The 18060-nt window shown below is 44.0% G+C and overlaps 1 protein-coding gene across 6 annotated transcripts in view; it reads left to right on the forward strand.

Moving 5' to 3' along the window:
• The first annotated feature begins 2750 nt into the window (after window positions 1–2750).
• The window catches only part of TEAD1 (TEA domain transcription factor 1), a 152491-nt gene continuing 137181 nt past the window's right edge, over window positions 2751–18060 (forward strand). For all 6 annotated transcript variants that reach the window (XM_014882468.2, XM_088175766.1, XM_014882466.2 and 3 more), the window contains exons 1-2: window positions 2751–3012; window positions 3582–3728. The gene's annotated coding sequence lies outside the window, so the exon portion shown is untranslated. The remainder of the gene's footprint in view (window positions 3013–3581; window positions 3729–18060) is intronic.

Here is an 18060-nt window from a genome sequence, read left to right on the forward strand (position 1 = left end):
CAGTGGCTGGACTAACAGCCTGGCTGATCCTGATGTTGTTTTACCTCCTCTCTACCATCTGTCCAAATGCTCAGACCTTTCTCCCCCCAGTACACCATTTTTCCCTGTCACAAAGCCATGGGCATTCCAGGTATGTGTTTTTTGAAGTGACTGCCAGTGTGGTGTGGCATGACAGGACAATCTCCAGGGTATGTGAGCCAGGTGGAAAGAGAGAGCTGTACCTGAGAGAATTTCCCTCCCTCAGTGTTCAGAGGAAGTTGGTTTTTTCAGGAGCTCGCAGGCTGTGCTTCACAAGGGCTGTGCTTCACAAGGGCTGTGCTTCAGCCCCCACTCTGGTCTGCTGTCCATCCTGGCCTCAGTTCTGCTGGCTTCACTGGTGTGTACAGTGGCCTGGGAGCAAAATATTGTCAGCACCCAGCCTTGAGCTGAAAACTGTGGATTGTGGATGAATCTTTACATCGTGCCAGTGGAAGGCCCCCAGTCTTCCCCAAGCATTTGGTTTTGTCTTTCTGCCACGGGAGGATTTCTTCCTCTGAAGGATGCTGACAGAGAACTTCAGAACCTGGGAAACAGGCAGAATTGTGTGAGCCTTCCCTGCTGCTTGCAGTTAACAGGAAAATAGACAGGCATCAGGTAAATTTAATTATTCTTCCACAATTCTTCTGAATTCTGAATTGCTAAAGAGCTAGTGAGCTGTCTGTCTGCAGGTACAGCAAGCAGCTACAACCTTGTTAGAGTCTGATTTGTGTTCATCCACAGTGGTGGCTGCAGAAACAATCCTCTTTTTGTTTTCTTTTCCACAAGGAGAGCGTGGTCCTGCAAAGTTTGCACCACTGTCATTTGTGAGAACTGCTATAAGTAAGAAGTTTCCAAACTCTACTTCCCCATTGTCCAGGGATTTGCTGCTCTCCCTCCACATGTACAGAGCTGTGATACCTTTTGGGCCCTGCATATGCAAAGAATTTAAAAGTCAGTGTTCTTGGTACTTCCTCTGAAAGCCCTATGGGGAAAAAAACCACGTTTATTTAAAGACATTTCACATTTCTGTGCATGCAGTGAGCATAGTTGATGAAGTTTAAAGCCTAGTGACTAAAAAAATCTGTGTTATAGGTGTTAGGGGGCAATGTTTTGTCCCATTTTTCTGTTCCAACTTTGGAAAAGAGTTGGTAATCTTTAAGTGCACTCAGGAGACTATGGCTTTTGTGCAGACATCTGCAAAGTGATTGAATTTTACCAATTGTGCAGGCACTCAGACACTTATTAGACAATATTACCAGAGCTATTTGGAAAGAAGGAGTTGGAGAGAAAAGAAATTCTGCATATGTGAAAGGGTTTCTTGTAGCCTGTTTTGGGGAAGAAATTTTTCAGCCAGTGTGGAATGATGTGGGGAAAAAAAATATCCTAACATACATTTGTTTTTCCATTCCCTCTTTGACCAAGACCTGCTCAGACTTTGGCTTGGTTTGATATTGTTACTTGTCGCACACTTTTCTGTTTTGCAGGTTTCAGTCAGTGTCCTGTGTGCACACCTCCTGCCTGTCACACACACACTCCATGCCTGCTCCACAAAGGTAAAAAACAGCTGCAGCCTCGCTGTAAACTGCAACGTGAGCTTCAAGTGGCTCCTTTTCAAGAGGCTCTGGGGTCAGTGGCAGGCTGCAAGGATGGCTGTTCACAGCATGGCTGTCTCAGGAAAGCAGCGGGACAAGTGTGGTCCTGGTGTTCACATGGTGACACGCTGGGCATCCCTTCTCAATGGTGCAAAATAAAAATGTGCAGAGCATTTATTGAGGATTCCACCAGCACGTCATGAACTTGGTGTGAGAACATGTAAGTGCTGCCTGGTGATGGACGCTGACACATTGTTCTTCTGAGGCTGTACTGTGATTTTTGTGATGGCTCCAAACACGATAGCCCTGCTGGGCAAACTTTCAAAGGTGGGTAGAAATGTGTGCTTGCACATCAAAGCAAGTAATTTATTTCACAAACACCAAGGTGTCCAGTTATCCGTTTTGTTTATGCAAATATGAATTTTCACAAGCACAACAGCTGTGCCTTCCCTGCAATTATTTCCATAAGGTAGCGGATTGTTAACCGAGGCAGACGTGTTATGATGCTGCTTGGGGAACGATTCTGGGGGATGGGTTGCACAAGACAAGGAGGGTACAGATAGTCCAGTGGCACGCGGGCTCACTCGTTTGGCGTGGTGCAAAACTGGCATTGTGAAATCTGCATCTGGGGACAGATTTGTGAGAAAGGTCAGGATCCGCATTGAGGGTGAAGACTGGACCCCTGGGCCATTCTGTGTCCGTATCGTTTTGGGGAGCGATGTCTTCTCATCCCGGAGAGCTCTGTTGGACCTTTTGGACACAGGGATGCTAGGGATGGGTGCGTGCTTTGCAGGACACCCAGGGGTTTGACACGAGTGCGTGTGCACCGAGCTGCCCAGGGGAGCCTCCCCGTCCGCTCCCCACGGCAGAGCCCCACGCAGCGCATCCCTCGGAGCTCTGTTCCAGCGCACCGCGCGTTGTGCTGCGCGCCGGGGCGGGCGGGACAGCATCACCCCGCGATGCTCCCGCTGCCGGTACCGCGGTGCTGCCGGTGCCCCCGCCGGCCGGGCCCCCTCCCGCGGGCTCCCCTATGAGGTCAGCGCTGCTCGGAGGCCCCGCCCGCGGCCCCGCCCGCCCGCCCGCGGCCGTAGGGGGCGGCGGGGCCGCGCTCCGCCCCGCGGCCGCCCCGCTCCCGCGTTCATTTCATTCCTCCCCTCATTCCGCGCATTCCTCGCATCGCTGGCGCCGCGCAGCCCGGCCGGGAGCCCGGCCCGCCCCGCCGCCGGCCGGGCAGCAACTCATCCTCCGAGGGCTCCGTCCGCCGGCCCGCGGCAACCTACGGCCGCGGTATAAATAGCCGGGCGGCGGATTAAAAATAGGCGCGGGGCCATAAATAGCCGGGGCGGCCCGGGGGCGGCGGGCGAAGTTTTGCCGTCGGAGCGCTGGCGGTGCGCGCACGGAGGTAAGCGGGGCCGCGGGCGCTCGGTGCGGCGGGCGGGGGGCCCGTCCCGACCGGGGGGCCCCGTCCCGGCCGGGGGCGGCCCGCAGGTGTCGGGGCAGGCGAGGCGGCCGGGGGCCGCGGCCAGGGGGGCAGAAGTTGCGGAGTTGCGGCGCTGCGGGGCCGCGGCCGGGGCTGCTGCAGGCGCTGCCGCCCGCCCTGCTCCGCTGCGCTGCGCTCCCCTGGCCTGAGTCACCGCCCGGCACCGGCCGCGCTCCTCGCACGCCGCTCGCACTCACTCACTCACTCACACACACACACACAGCCTCTCCCCCCTCGCACACGCGCGCACCGATCCTTGGCATTTTTCACATTTTTTCTTGTTTTTTTTTTTTTTTTTTTTTTTTTTTTTTGCCCTTCCCCGGCGGGGAAGCGAGCACGCCGGGAGCAGCCCCGGGCAGGGCGCAGAGGCTCGCAGCGCTCAGCAGCCATCCCCGGCCTGCCCCCAGCTCTGCCTCCCTCCCCTCGCTTGTTTTTCCTCTAAAAGATGAAAGAAGGAATGTCCCTTTTCGCTGCTTCTTCTCCTTCTCCAGAGCTGCTGCCGCTGCCGCCGCCGCTGCTGGTTAATTGCACATTCAAGTGGAAAATTTTCGGGAGTCAGCAGAAACATTGTATCCAAAAAAGACAAAGTCGCAGTTACAGCAACACCGAGGAGATTGTCCCTGGAAAACTTCCTTTCGGTAGGAACCGCAGGGTTTTGGTTGTTGTTTTTTGGTTTGTTTTTTGTTTTTTTTTTTCCCCTTTTTTCATTTCTCGGCGAGGTTTTGAAGAGCTCCATCGCCCAGCTGTCCCCGGCGCTGGTGCGAGGGCCGGTGGCAGCCTTTGTTCGCGGAGGAGCGCTTTCAAAGGAAGTACACTTCCAAGGGGGAGGGAAAACTTATACACTGCGCCTTTTGTACCCAAATTAAAACAAAGCGGGCCCCTCCACACAACCAAACAAAAACAGCGAGGCGAAATAAAGCGAGAGGAGGGGGGAGAATATCGCTGTTTTCACCGAGGAAAAAAGTTCGCGCTCCTGCCTCTGTTGAGCACGGTCCTAGTCGTGATTTTTCTCCTCTTGAAATCTGTTTTAAGTTGAACGGTGTTACCAGTATAAAAATATTTATGAAACAATGAAATACCAGCCACCCACGTTTCTCAGGAGAGTTGTTAACTTATTAGAAACAAGTGCCTGCCTTTGATATGAAGAAATGAAAAGTGACCTCCAGAAGTGCTGGAAAGTTAGGGAGCAGTTCTGCCCTGCGCTCCCTGAATGTAAATGGCTCCCAGGATTTTTGAACTGTTCCTTTCTAGGCAGGAAAGGCCAGGGAACATCAGATTGTGCCGGTGTTTTCTGACTTACATTTCTTATAAACGCTGTTTTAAGCCGAAATGGCAGAGCCTCAGGGAGAAAAAGTACAATATGCAGCTGTACTCCTGTGTTAGCAGGAGCGTGTTTGCTTTCTCCTCGTGCTGATAAAGTTTGGAAATGCAATATTGCCAGTTAGCGGTTTCACAGAGCTGGGCAATGGCAAAGTTGGGAGCTGCATGGAGAGCACGCTGCATGCTCAGTTATTCTGCAGCACATCCAATATGGAAATCTCTGTGGGAATGCCTCTAACAGGAAAATTCATGTAAATAACTAAGTGCTACCTGCAATTGAATATGAAAACAAAAATGATTATAATTACATTAGGACTTAATTTAAAATTATGTAGGGTTCTTCTTACAACCCTAGATTGGGAATGTGTGTAATGTATGATGTATTCTATCTCTATAAATAGTTGGGGAATACCATTACAGAATATTAGATTGTACTGATGGTAAGATGGTGCTATTAAAAATGACACAGACCTGGATATTAAATTACTTCTGGGGGTGGGAGGGAAGCTTGCATGTTTGTTTATATGTGAACATATATATTTTTATATACACACGCACACATGCTTCCTTTATTTGGGAATAGAAATACAGGAATTAATACAGTGGATGTTTTTGAAACACAAAACTGAAAATTTTATATTTGCGTCACGTTTGTAAGTTGCAAGTTTTTAAAGCAAACTTTTTGAAATGATTTTCATGAAGGGTAAACATTTTAGAGGTGCACTTATTTTTTCACCTTTGTGGTAAAACACATCTCTTCACATTGCACTGGTGTTTAATTAGGTCATAAAGCGTTTTCTATACCAGTAGGGATAATTCTTCATTTTATCTGCTCCACGTTTTTATCAGCTGACCAAGCAGAAATTTTGGATGCAAAGGATTTCTTTCGATTTTTCGTCTTAGCAATTTAGAAATACCTTTGGAAAGAACTTTATTGCTGAACACGTTGGGTGTATTTCGAGCATCAATCCTGGAGTAAATATTATTGGCCTTTTCAGCCAGGAGAGTGGAACAACAGCTCTTGAGGCTCAAACTGTGGTTTTGTATTCTCCACATTTGTATTTCTTAGTTGATGCTGAGCGGGGTGCACAGGAGCGCTGAAGCAAAGGAAAAATGTTGATTTGACAGGAGTCTTAGCAAAGACAGAGTGCGCTTAGAGGAGTTTTAATTAAACAGCTAGAAAAGAACAGCAGAAACTTAATTACGGAGTAGCCCTGGCCGTGAGTGCCCAGCTGAGCAGCGACAGTGTTGGGATGTGTGAGCATGTGTGCAGTGTGTTTGGTGGCACTTGCAACCAGTGGGTTTTGTTGTTGGTGCTGCTGCTGGACTCTGCAGTGGTTTTGGATATCGTTAAAGTGGTTTCTGGGCTTTGTTTGTCCATGCCTGAAAAAGTTAAGTTCAGTTGAGTCACATGCTGAGGGGGGAAAAAAAAACCAAAACATTTCTTCCTTCTTTCTGTTTAAGCTGCCTTTGTGATAATATTGTAAGCGAACTTTCAAGGTATGGTACAGGCAGTACAGGAACAAAAACTTTTGGAGCTATAGAGAAATGCTGGCATCTTTCATTAAAAAAAAAAAAAGGAATGGTAAAAACATGCAGTCGTGTATCATGATACAGCTGTCAGTTTTCAGTCTGTAAAGTAGGATGGTTACACTGCTGGAAGAATTTCACCAAAAGTAATCTGATTTTATTAGAAGGTGCCTAAGACTGTTCGATTTACTGTACAGTTCTGGATGTGTGTGTCTGGGAGAAGGTTACCTTCAAACCTGTTATGAGGACATGGTTTCTCACTGGATACACACCATATATATAATACATATATATACACATATACACATCACTTATTCTAGCTGGTATTTCTTCATGTCATTAATATTAATCCTGTACCCATCTAGAGATGGTTTAAAAGCTGTCTCTCTGTAGTGATTCCATTTATTTAAGAAGAAAATATTTGCTGGATCCAATCCTTGCTCAGGTTAAAGTGACCAGGATGACTCATAGGAATAAACATTTGCTGGATCAAATACTAAGATATTTACAGCATATGCTTTATGTACATGGTTAGTGTGAGATTTGATGTCTAAAGAAGGACATCTTTGATTTAAAAGAATATTGATTTGACACATACTTTTTCCAATTTCTACTCGGGGCTTATGTTCTGCTTAACTTGTAATCTGCCTAAGACTTGAAGGCAAATTTTTATTAACAGCTGATCATTCATTCCATTCAGGCTCTTATTCGTAGCACATGCAAATATGAGGTGAGGGCTGACTTTTTAGAAATCTGGTCTGAATTCAGGTTAATTCCATCAACTTCATATGGCCAGTTGCTGGATTACATTGGCTGTAATGAGGGTGAAAATTGGCCCTTTAAAAAGGATTTTGAAGTCACCAGCTCATCAGAGGGCCCTACCTTTCCATGAGAGAACTAGTCCTTTATTCTGGGATGCGAGGTTTAATTTCTGTTGTGTCGCTGTGCTGCGCTTTGCCGTGAGCAGGAATGTTTTATATTCCTAAACTGCAGTCCTTTACTGTCTAAAAAATTATTTGAATCTCAACAAAATTTTAGAACTTTCAGGAGGTAAATCATCTCCCTGCATCAAGGGCTGTTATAGGGCTCATGGCAGTTTGTGCAAATGCTGGATAATTTAAATTGCTTCCTGTGATATATGAACAGATTAATGATGTTATTAATTGTAAAGCCAACTGACTCTAAGCTGTGCTGAACACACAGTTTTAGAAAAAAAAGTCTCTGCATTAAATTCCCACTTTCTGACCATATCTTGCTCTCTCTTCTTGGTCAAAACTCCTTTGGACTTTTGCAAGTGGAATCGGGATGGAATAATATTTCCTGGAATAATTCTGTATTTGGTTTTAATGATTGCTCATTTCCAAAACAGAAGAGAGTAAGAAGTTGCAGACTTAAGTCCTTTGTGGCAGCGACTTCAAATCTGTTCCTTGGATCTGTCACATAATATTCAGCGAAGTATTTTCTGATTTAATGCAACAAACCTCTCGTTTTTGTGTGAAGTCCTGATCCCACTGCAGTCATTGGGAGCTTCATCTCGTTACTGGTAAAGCCAAAACTTCTGTCTGTGCTGATGCAGACTCAGCAATATCTGAATATACTGGATCGGGTTATTAACGTTCCACCGGAATTATATGAATTTCAAAATACAGGGATTGAAGTCGAAATCAATCCTCACTGCTGCCTGGAGTGATTGTCCCCAGGTGTCACCCGTCCTGTGCTGGGTGGGTGTTTGTGCCATGGAAACCTGCGACGTGGCTGAAGGGTTTGCAGTTGGAAGCTGCACGGCTCTGACCCCATTTCCTGGTCCCTGCAGCCTGTGCCTGCCTTGTCAGAGGCTGCCGGCTCCAGTTTGGCTCCTGGCCAGTCCCAGGTATCACCTACAACTTCGTGTTCTTTGTCTCCTGCTCGCTGTTTGCGGGAACAACGTGATTATTGCCCCTGCATCCTGCCCGACCTTCGCTTGGGGTTCTGGCTCTTGTTGGGTTTTCCCTAAACTTTGGGGTCAGAGCTGGGCTGGGTGGCTGCAGGGACGCAGAATCCAAGTTTATTTGCTAGCAGGTCAGGAGGTAGAATGTGAAATCTCCGTGTGCGGGGAGGGGGAAGGGAAGGAGAGTTTGGGATTATGTGTAAAACTATTAAAATGCTATTGACTGGGAATCTAAAACAATGACGAGTGCTGTTGTTTTTACAGATACATGAACTGAAAACTGCTGCTAATGATGGGAAATGTTAATTATGTGAGAACATATTGAACTTATATTCTCTGGCATGAACTTTTTTAAATGCATCAACTGTGCTGCCTTTTATGCGCACAGCTTTCTAATTATCATAATTCAGTACAGCTCTGGCTTTTGGAAAGAGTTCAAGTGCAATCTCAACTTAACATGAAAGGAGTTGTTTTTTTTTTTTTTAACTGAGAATGTTCAAGAACAATTTGAAAAGATAATCTAAAAATGCTACATACTTAGCTGGGTATAAGTCAGGAAATAAATATGTTCCCATAACAGCCTATCAAAGCAGAACAGATTATTAGAACAGAAAGTTATCTATTTTTCTCATTATGTCTTTCACACTCCTACAGAACACAGCTAAAAGCACATTTTCATAATTGAATATCATAGACAGACCTACTATATATTGATTGACAGTAGTTTTTATTTTGTCAGTTTTGAAATGATTGAGCAGATCACTGTGTCGTTATGAAAAGATTTCCTCCTCAAATAGTAAGATTTATTTTTATAAATAAAGCGGGAAGACAACTTTGATCATTCTTTTGGTATTAATGTGTTTCTGTAACATATTCAAATCCCCTTGCAAATGCTTCTTTCTGGTCAGTTTTGCTTGTCTTTGTGGAGCTTGAGGGGGTTGTAAATATCAGGTCTCTCTAAAGCACTCAGAAGTGGTTTGGACAGAAGTTTAGTTTTTTGTTGTTAGTTTTGTTTTGGTTGTGTTGGTGTGTTTGTTTGGGTTTTATTGTAAGAGGGAAAAGTAAATTTCATGTAACTCACACTTGAATTGTCCTTTCAAAGATTTTTTTTTTTTTTTTGGTGTGTGATCAAATTGCTGGTTTCCACATCACACACTCCCCCCGATTTTTTTGTCTCTTCCGTTACTACAGTACACGCTACATTTCTGAAATGCAAAGAAAGCCTCAGTGAGACAAAATGACTTCATTTGAGCTGGCACTTAAGAGTAGAATTCACTTCCATAGTGCTGAAATAAAAGAAGCCAAGTGTTTTAAATAGCCACTCCCCTAGGCCAGAGTGTTTTTAGAAAAGCTCATTGTCTAGATTTGAGCTGTAGCAGTATGCCTGCCTCTGTTAAATCTCCTGATCCAGACAGCTCGATTTCTAAAGTCGACATCTGGTTTACTCTTTGTTCACCTGTTTAAAAAAAAATGCAAATAGGCGAGTGTGCCATTGCCCTAGAGCTCTGCAAAAAAAAAAAAAAAAAAAAAAAATTAAAATGCTGTTGACAGTTTGTCAAATAGTGCTTCCAGTCTAAGACTGCAGTAGCCTATTGTTATGCCAGCAACAGGCAACAGAAGTTGTGGCACCATATGGCCAGTATATGCTTCAGATAAGCTATCTGTTAATTTAGCTTATCAGTAGTGTTTTGATATGCTTCGTGTTTGAATCGCCAACCAGTATGGCCTTGGGTACTTTTGGTGCCAAATTATTCCTTAACATTATAGACATCACAATTATTCCCTTGGTGGAATCTCTCACCATCCATTCGCCTCGTGGTGCTGTGAACAGCGGTGCTTATTTTTGGAATTAGCTGGCATGGTTTGTTTGGTTTTTTTCTTTCTTTTTACGTGGTTGTCTTTCTGTTGGGAGATTATAATTCAGGAATGACATTTTGGTTTTGAGGGGAGAAAATGTCAGAACAGACTTTGGAAGAAAAGGTAAATTCATGGAGGTTTAGGGGATTAAAGGCTCTGTTATGTGTATCTCAATTTAAAAAACATGGTGATCTGGGACAATAATTAATGAGAGAAAAGAAATTTTATTTACACTTAATCCATCACCAATATCAGTGCATACTTTTTTTTTTCCCCTAAAGCTGGTTTATAGTTTAAAATAAAAAGGCAGAACTCTGTAATCAGTTTCATTTTCCATATCCTCGGCTTTACCTTCATTCTTTCAAGAAAATTACCCTTTAAAAACAGTCCTGTCCCTATATCTGCTGTCAGCTGATCTTTGAAGATTTTTTTTTCCCCCTGCTTTTTCCACGATCAACTTTGAGCTTTGGAGAAGACTGGAAGAGTCAAGTTCCTTCATCTTCCCCCCAGCCCTGCCTTTCTTTGGGAGTAATTATTTTGTTGGAGGAGAAGTTTCCAGCCATAAAGAGTCTCCCATTCAGAGCCTCGTGGTGTCCTCGGGGCTGGATGTGCCCGTGCTGCTCTCTGACCTTCAGCACATTCCTGTCTCCTGCCCCACAGGCTCTGGCTGCTCCTTGCAGGGCACCACAGCTGGACGCTGCTCTTTCCCTGGGGACACACAGGCTGGCTCTTGGGCAGCACCTGGTTAAGCTCTTTGGATCCCCGTGGGTTTTTTTTTTTTGTCTCTCCCTTTGCAATCCACCTCGCCAGGTCCTCCCTGCCCCGTGTCCTCTGCTGCTGCTCACAGATGTGGTGTCACCGTGGGCTCCCTTCCCTGCTGCTCCCAGCCCTGGATATTGGAAAGAAAGGGCCACTTGTGCTTGCCATGCCTTTCATGTCCAGATCCTTAATGATCCTAAAACCACTTAGATTCCATCTCAAAGAAATTTACAGTCATCATCTGAATCTGTTTGCTGACACCACTTTGTTTAGCCATGAAAAGAGGTCCAAAGAGAAGGAAATTTTTTCCTGTCCGTTTGAAGCAACGTGAATAATTTGAGCAGTGGCCGTTCTTTACGATTTGACTGAAGTCCATCCAGATGAACTGCGTGGAAAAAGGCAGGACAAAGCCCCCAGGGGCCAGCCGGGTGGGCACTGAAGTGAGAGGTGATGCTCCCACCTTGCTGCTCTGCCTCAGCCGATATTGGCACCTGCAGAAAATGAGAAAGGCTCCCCGCCCTTGGCTTTGGCAGCTGGGGCTGCTAGAAGGCTTCTGCTTTCTCTGCAGGGACATGGAATGTGTGTTTAGGGGTTGTCCCGTTCTAAATTCAGATTCAAAGTGCAGGTCCACGGTGTGACTCATGCAGTTTGGTGACAGCGGTGGTTTTTGGCTTGTGGCTCATTGCAGGTTAGACCTGTGATCTCTCACCCTGCTGTGATTAGGGGCCAGGTAAGCAAAGACCCGGGGCCAGGAGGGCTGTTGAGCCTTTCAGCTCTCTGAGCCATGCCTGCATCTTCCCTCTGAGTTATTCCTAAGCGCTTAGCTGTGAGAGGCAATTCTCAGTTCACTGATGTATCTGGTTACCACCCATAATGAGCACGCCTGTCCTCGGATTGATGGCTCCCTTAAAACATAACAAATCTGTGTTTATTTAGTACCATAAGACACATCTTTCATATGCTTGTGGGGGTTGTTTTGATTAAACTTCAGAGCCTGTGAAGTTTTAGTTTATTTGGTATCTCCTCGACTTGGCTTTACTGGTGTTCCATTGGTTTCTGCCACTGCTTTGTGAGAGGAAATCCGCAGCTCCAAATAATGTGCGTTTTGCTCATTAAATTGACTATTACTTATGCACAGTAATTTTTTGCTCTGCTTCTTGGCATATTTACTATATGCTTACTGAGCAGCTGTAGATAAGCAGTTGAAGGGGCACATTTGGAAGACAGTTTTAAATATGCAGCTTCCTATACAGATTCACTTTAGCCTCTAGCATCAGTAATAATTTTTGCTGGTGAAACAGTGACCCATAAATAACTTTATCGTCCAGAATCTCTAAAAACAATACGAAGGAGTCCAAAGGATAGTAGAATTATTATAGTTCTTGGTTGCTTGGAAAATTAACTAATATTCTGGCTTCTGAGATTTTTGGAAACAAATTAAAGGACCCTTTTTAAGGTAGCAGGCTGCTTTTAATGGTTCTTCTGTATTAAGGAGAGTACAGTATTGTAGGTTATTTATTTCTGGGCATGCAGTACAGGGTGAAGAGCCTGCAATTCAGCTCGCAATGCCTCTGTGCCCTGAGGTAAACTCTATTTCACAAAGGGAATTTTGATTATGGTCTACTGCTCTGTAGCATAGTGGAGGCTTCAAGAGGCAAGTGGTAAATGCTACCAAAGAAAAGCTGGATTGGAGCCACTGACGTCATCTAAGTAAATCTGCTGTAGGACTATAGCCATAAAATGACTGCCAGCCACGGAGCGCACTTTGGCCTTTTCTTGTCAAGTGTTTTAACTGCTGGTTTTTTCTTTGCTTTTCTTTTCCTCTGAGCAAGATGCATTCTGTTCTCTTTTTTTATTTTTTTAAATTATTTTATTTCCCCCCCCCCATGCTGGTTGTGCACAGGGTGAAATATAAAAATGCTAAGGTCCCCCTCCATCCCCACCACGCTGCACCGAGGGTGAGTGGCTGCAGCTTGCAGCTCAAAAATTAAAAAGTAAACCAGTACTTTTCCATACATGAGCCTGGCAGAATTCAGCTCCCATCACCAGCTATTTTTTAGGTGCAGGAGCCTGGCAGTTCAAGTTACAGCATACTGATGAGATTTGTGTTGTGGGCAAAAAGGGTTTTGATGCTCTGGAAGGCGTGCTTTCCTCTGGAAGAACTCAGTGCATAAAAAAGGCTGGGCTTGAATTCTGAATTAGCACCAAACTGCAGGGGTGTGTGTGTGAGAGAGCACTTAAAATCCAGTGTTAGTCATTGCTTTACAATTGACCTCGGCAGTTCCAGTCACTCCTGGAACAAAACTTTCCCGAGGTTTGTTAGCAGCCAATTTTTGAGGATACTTTCTGTCTGCAGCTAAAGAAACCAGCTGCATGAACAATGGCAGCTCTAGGACTCATCGATTAGGCTGTAGCAGTCACACCTGTACTTAAGGGTATCTCTAGAACTGCATTGACATCCCAGCTGCTCTCCACTAGCATTGCAGCTCTCTCAGGACTGCAATGAAAGTAACTCAAGTTTTTGACGGTGGATTTTTAACTCGATGTCAACATTCTCTTGAAATGAATTTCCAGGATGTTTGACACACCATTTTTTTAAAACAGAGTTCACTGTAAAACACATTAACAATTATTAGCCCGTTTGTCCCATGACAATATTTGTTTGCCTGATTTATGTTGGTTTTTTTTTTTACTTTAAAATAAAAAGTAAGCATCACTGTTTTTGAAGTTTGAGTCTTATGATCAGAAATATATTAAAACCAGTATCTTATCCATGAATCATTAGATGAGTCAGTTCCTGAAACCACTACAAGCCTCACAGCTCTTGGCTGGGGCTGAAAGCAGGAAATCCAGGCTTCAATAACTTCCTTTCCCAGTACTGGCTATAGCAGCGTTCGTGGTTAGTATATGCTGCTTTTGTAAGCAATAGGAAGATGTATGTCTGAGGAACAAAGGCACTCGAGTCAATTTGCTGAAACTGTTTATAATTTGTGGTCTTGATTTGAATGTCAGGATGCATTGGCATATACTGAGTTCTGTGCTGCAGTACATTTTCCAGCAGTCATATTCAGCATGTGAAATAAAGGGAACACATTATGGCACAGTTCTTGGACAAAACCCATCTAATCAGTTTTCCAGAAAACAGGAAGATTTTTTTTGTGGAATCGTCCAACTCCTGGAGACTAATGGGAGTGAGAACTGAGCACATAGGAGTAAATTTAAAATGTTTATTTAGCAGTTACTTTGTTTTATGCTTGTGCAACAAGCTATTTTTATTCTGTTTCAGCACTCCAAAAGGGCTTGAAAAAACCCAACCCCAGCTTGGAACTTATAAAATAAAAACACATGATTTGTTTTTCTGTCTCCTTTTTTTTTTTCTTTTCCTTTTTTTTTTGCAGTGAAAACTGTTTGCCTCCTCATAATCAAGGACACATTGATTGTCTCTGTGTCAGTGGAGCATTGTTGGCTGCAGGATCTGTCCTTTAAACTTGGAGTGCCTGTGTGCTCTGACATCTGTGCAAGGGGATGAACTATTTACCTTTTGGAGCTAATGGGGCCAGATTCAGGCTTGGTACAACGTTGATCTTAATGTGTTTACACCTGGAAAGTGGTCAACCCTTTATGCTTTTCTTAAACATTGTGAAAGATAATTTGGTATCTTGTACTTACTATTTGGTTAATTTAACTCTAATTAATTAGCAGCACATAAAGGCTCAACCCACCTTCTTTAATCATTATTTTTATTCTTCCCTGCAAAACATCATTGTTTTTTTAACAAACTAGGAAGAATAAGAGCATTGAGATCAACAGATTAGTAGATACTACATAAAAAAAATAAAGAAAGTCTGCTTTTGACGGGGTTAGTTAAACTGTATATGCAGTATTGGCTAAAACCAAATGCAGAGCTCTTGATTCAAACAGGCAGAGCTGGACTTTTGGCATGACAGCGAGCATCCAAGCAAGCTGCTTTGCTGAGTCTGGGGGTCAGGATTTCTCTCAGCTATTTAAAGGGATGCTAGTGAAGGTGCAGAGAGCGTTTGAGGAAATCAAAGCAGTGTAACTGCTCCATGATTGCAGTTCTCTGGCACAGGAAGTTTGGAGTGATCTCCTCCTGCCCTGCTCCTGAGGGCAAGGTTTGATGTGAGCTGAGGAGTGAGTCAGCCTCACCCCAGACCTTGTGTGAGGTGCAGAGTCCCACCCCAGCCATGCAGGGCTGAGCACCTGCAGGAACCTGAGGCTGCTCTGGCCTGTCCCACCCTGCCTCCTCTGCCAGCAAGGAGCATCTCTTCCTCTTGGGAAAAACGAGCCTCACTTTCCTGGTGGATTTTAAAAGGTTTAATAAAAGACAATAAGAGACAAACAATAAAGCAAAAAGTTATAATGGCTGGGTGCTTGGCATTCAGCCAAGAGCACCCCTGCTGCTTTGGAGACACCCCTTAAATTCATCAGCCCCTTGCATATTCATCATACATTGTCAAACTTTTCTACAAACTATTTTCCATATTTTAAGAACTGTTTTACAGTTCTTATTCACTTCTTGTGTCTGCTTTTTTAGAGCATGTGTGTTGCTTGGCTGTGGTTTTAATTTATTTTTTTAATCAGTCTTAGTTTGGGTTGTGGTCTTCAATTTTTGCAGATGGTTGGTGCTGGTAGCTGGTATATCAGTAGCAGGTGTCTTTATTGGGTGTTACCAATCAAGCAGGCAGTTCACTTACTACAAAGATACTTTATCGGCCTATGTCACTCCTAAAAAAAACCTATGTATTAAAAACCATTTCAACATCACACATAGAGCATCCACCCTAATACTTGTGAAAAGCCAATACTACACTATGTATTTATAACAGTCTGGAAGATGCTGGCATCCCTGCAGGAGGATTCTGGGGAGGCATGCACCACCCCTTCCTTTCCCTGGGCTGGTTCAGGTGCTGTTTGAGTCCCAGCTGTGCAGGAGCCTCCCTCAGGTGTGTCCCCTGTGCCAGATGTGACGCTCCAGGGATTGCAGTGCTGGGCACCACGCTGCCTGTTGTGGATTTCACTTGCTGCATTGTAATTAACTCCTTGTAATAACAATAATTATAATAATTAACTTACTACAATAACAAGGATGTTCTTCCTGCTGCTTCTGCTTGCTGGTTTTGGGACAGAAATCTCGCTTCTTTCCTGTTTTCTGTTCGAGGGAAAAACTGTAAGCACTTGAGCAGTGGAGAGCAGCAGTAGCTTTTCACAGCATCAAAGCAAAAGTAAAAAGCATTGTTCTTGTTTGTGATCATAAGAAGTGCAATTTTCTATTAATTAATGTTAAACAACAGATTGTGCAAGAACAAAGGGAAAAACCTTCAAGTGGAATAAGCATCTAAAGTTTAGAAACAGGTTATAGTTGTGCTTGATTTAATTTTTTCTCCTCTTGCAAAGAAATGTAAATGATTTAATATTGCTTTTCTAGTTGAACAGTCCCGAATTTGGGAATTGTAATGTGTAAGATCTGGAGATACATTTTGATCAAGTTGGTACACTTTAAATGTGTATGAACTGAACATCTTTGTGTTGCTATTGATCAGAGAGATGTCCTGTCGCTCTAATGTGGATTTTGGTTTTGGATTAGAAGCCTGGGGCTTTGAATTGCTTGCTGTCTGTAGACCAAGTCATCAGTGGCTAGTGATTGATTCATTAATTAAAATCAATTTAAATGGATTTGTAAGCCTCATGTAACAGATTATCTTATTAACAGCATGAGAAAGGCACTGTGATCTGCAAGGAATGTGTCGCTTTAGACAAAATATAGCACCATTTTATGGGAGAATTTAATGAATTGCTGCTGCTGTAAGTGATCTATGCAAATGGAAGAGCCTTGCTTAAATCTTACATTAAACAGACTCTTCCTGTTGAACGTGTTTTATTTTTTTAAACCTCCTCCAAAACACTTGACTTTGTGTGTGTGTGTGTGTGTTTCTGTACATATTCATGGTCACAGTGACACATTAAGTATTGTCAAGTTTCTGATATATTCTGATCCTGGAGATTTTTTTTTTCCCTGTAACATCTCCCTTACCTCATTTAAAAATATTCTAAACTATTGGGAACAAAATGACAGAAAGAACACGTAATACTGTTTAATCCACACTCTGCCTGCTCAGCAGTGAGACACTTTGGACAGCTGGAGGGGCCAGGCGGGCAGAGGGGACTTCTGGCAGAAGTGAAAGTGTTGAAGAGGTGGCAATAAAAGCTTTCCTGGCTGCGAGAGGGCAGGCTTGTCTGTCATCTTTGCACTCATTCTGTAACTTACTTTTTACATCAGGCTGTACAGCAAGTCGTTGCAGGCACCTCTCTGTGTATTAATATGCTCTGTGATAGGGCCTCAAGAATAACTAAGCCAAGGTGTTAGCACAATCAATGGGAATTCTGGATTTAGTTTCAAACAGAGCAGAGTTGTTGCCTCGAAATCGTAGCCTTACCTTTTCAGTAATCTCAATATCGTGTGTGCTTCATTCTGGTTTGCAACTCAGACTCCTCCAGGAAAGGAGATTTTTAATTGTGGGTGATACACTGCAGCATCACTTTGCACCTTCCTTCCCTAGCTTGTGTTCTCTGAGCATTTGTGATTAGGGAGAAAAGTGAATTAAATTATGAGATCACTTTTCCATTATAATGAAGCTAGTTTCACTTCATTTCCTCTGCTGCATTGAAGAGATGGAAGAATCTATTATATCAACTGAAAAATTTTAATGAACTTCTTAGGAAAAAAAAGAAACCCTCACAACAAAATCTCAACCATCACAGAGCCCTGAATTGCCTTGCAGATATCATCCATTCCATGTGTAGGCGATCCTTCAAAGCAGAGCATTGTTGATGAGCTTTGTTTGCACAGTAATCTTGCTGTCATGGGCACCAGAGATTACAAATCTTTAACCAAAAAAGATGTGAAACTGGATTGATGTGGTAAACCCAGCTGCAACTGCATTTTGGTGAAATTAAATGCATTGCCTGAGATGTGAGGAATTTGTCATGGAGGGAAACATTTTTCATTTTGCTTGTGGGAAATCAAACCAGGTGATTGGGAGATGCAAATTCATTAAGATGTCACACTTCCATTGAAACACTGCACCAGGCCCTGGCAGTGGCTCCAGTTTGCTCTGTGGTTATCTCTTGGTACTCTTTGGGTTTTGATTTTAGGGGATGGGTGTTTTGCCCCACCATGCACGTGTTGCCAGCCTGCTCCCCATCACTCACCCCAGGAGAAAATTTGGATTTGCCTTGGAGATGCACAAGGATGGTGCCAACTACAAAAACAGCAGCTCTTGCACATGTACACACCTTCAGCAAAACCCAGAACATCTCCTGCACTATCCCCTTCCCTCCCTGAGCCTGCAGCAGGTGCAGATGTGTTTGTGGAGGTTGTGGCTGTGTCCTGCTGGGTCACTCCAGCCTGGGAACTTGGATGCTGGCACTGGAATTCTGGGCGTGACGAGTTATTTCATCCCGGACACAGCCCTTGAAACCAGGGAGAAAGTCTCCTTGCCCTGGCTTCCATTGGCATGCCAGTTTGAAATTAGAGTAGTCATGCAACAATTATTTAT

This window comes from Sturnus vulgaris, chromosome 18, assembly GCF_052056855.1.
Source record: "Sturnus vulgaris isolate bStuVul1 chromosome 18, bStuVul1.hap1, whole genome shotgun sequence".
Classification (NCBI taxonomy): Eukaryota; Metazoa; Chordata; class Aves; order Passeriformes; family Sturnidae; genus Sturnus; species Sturnus vulgaris.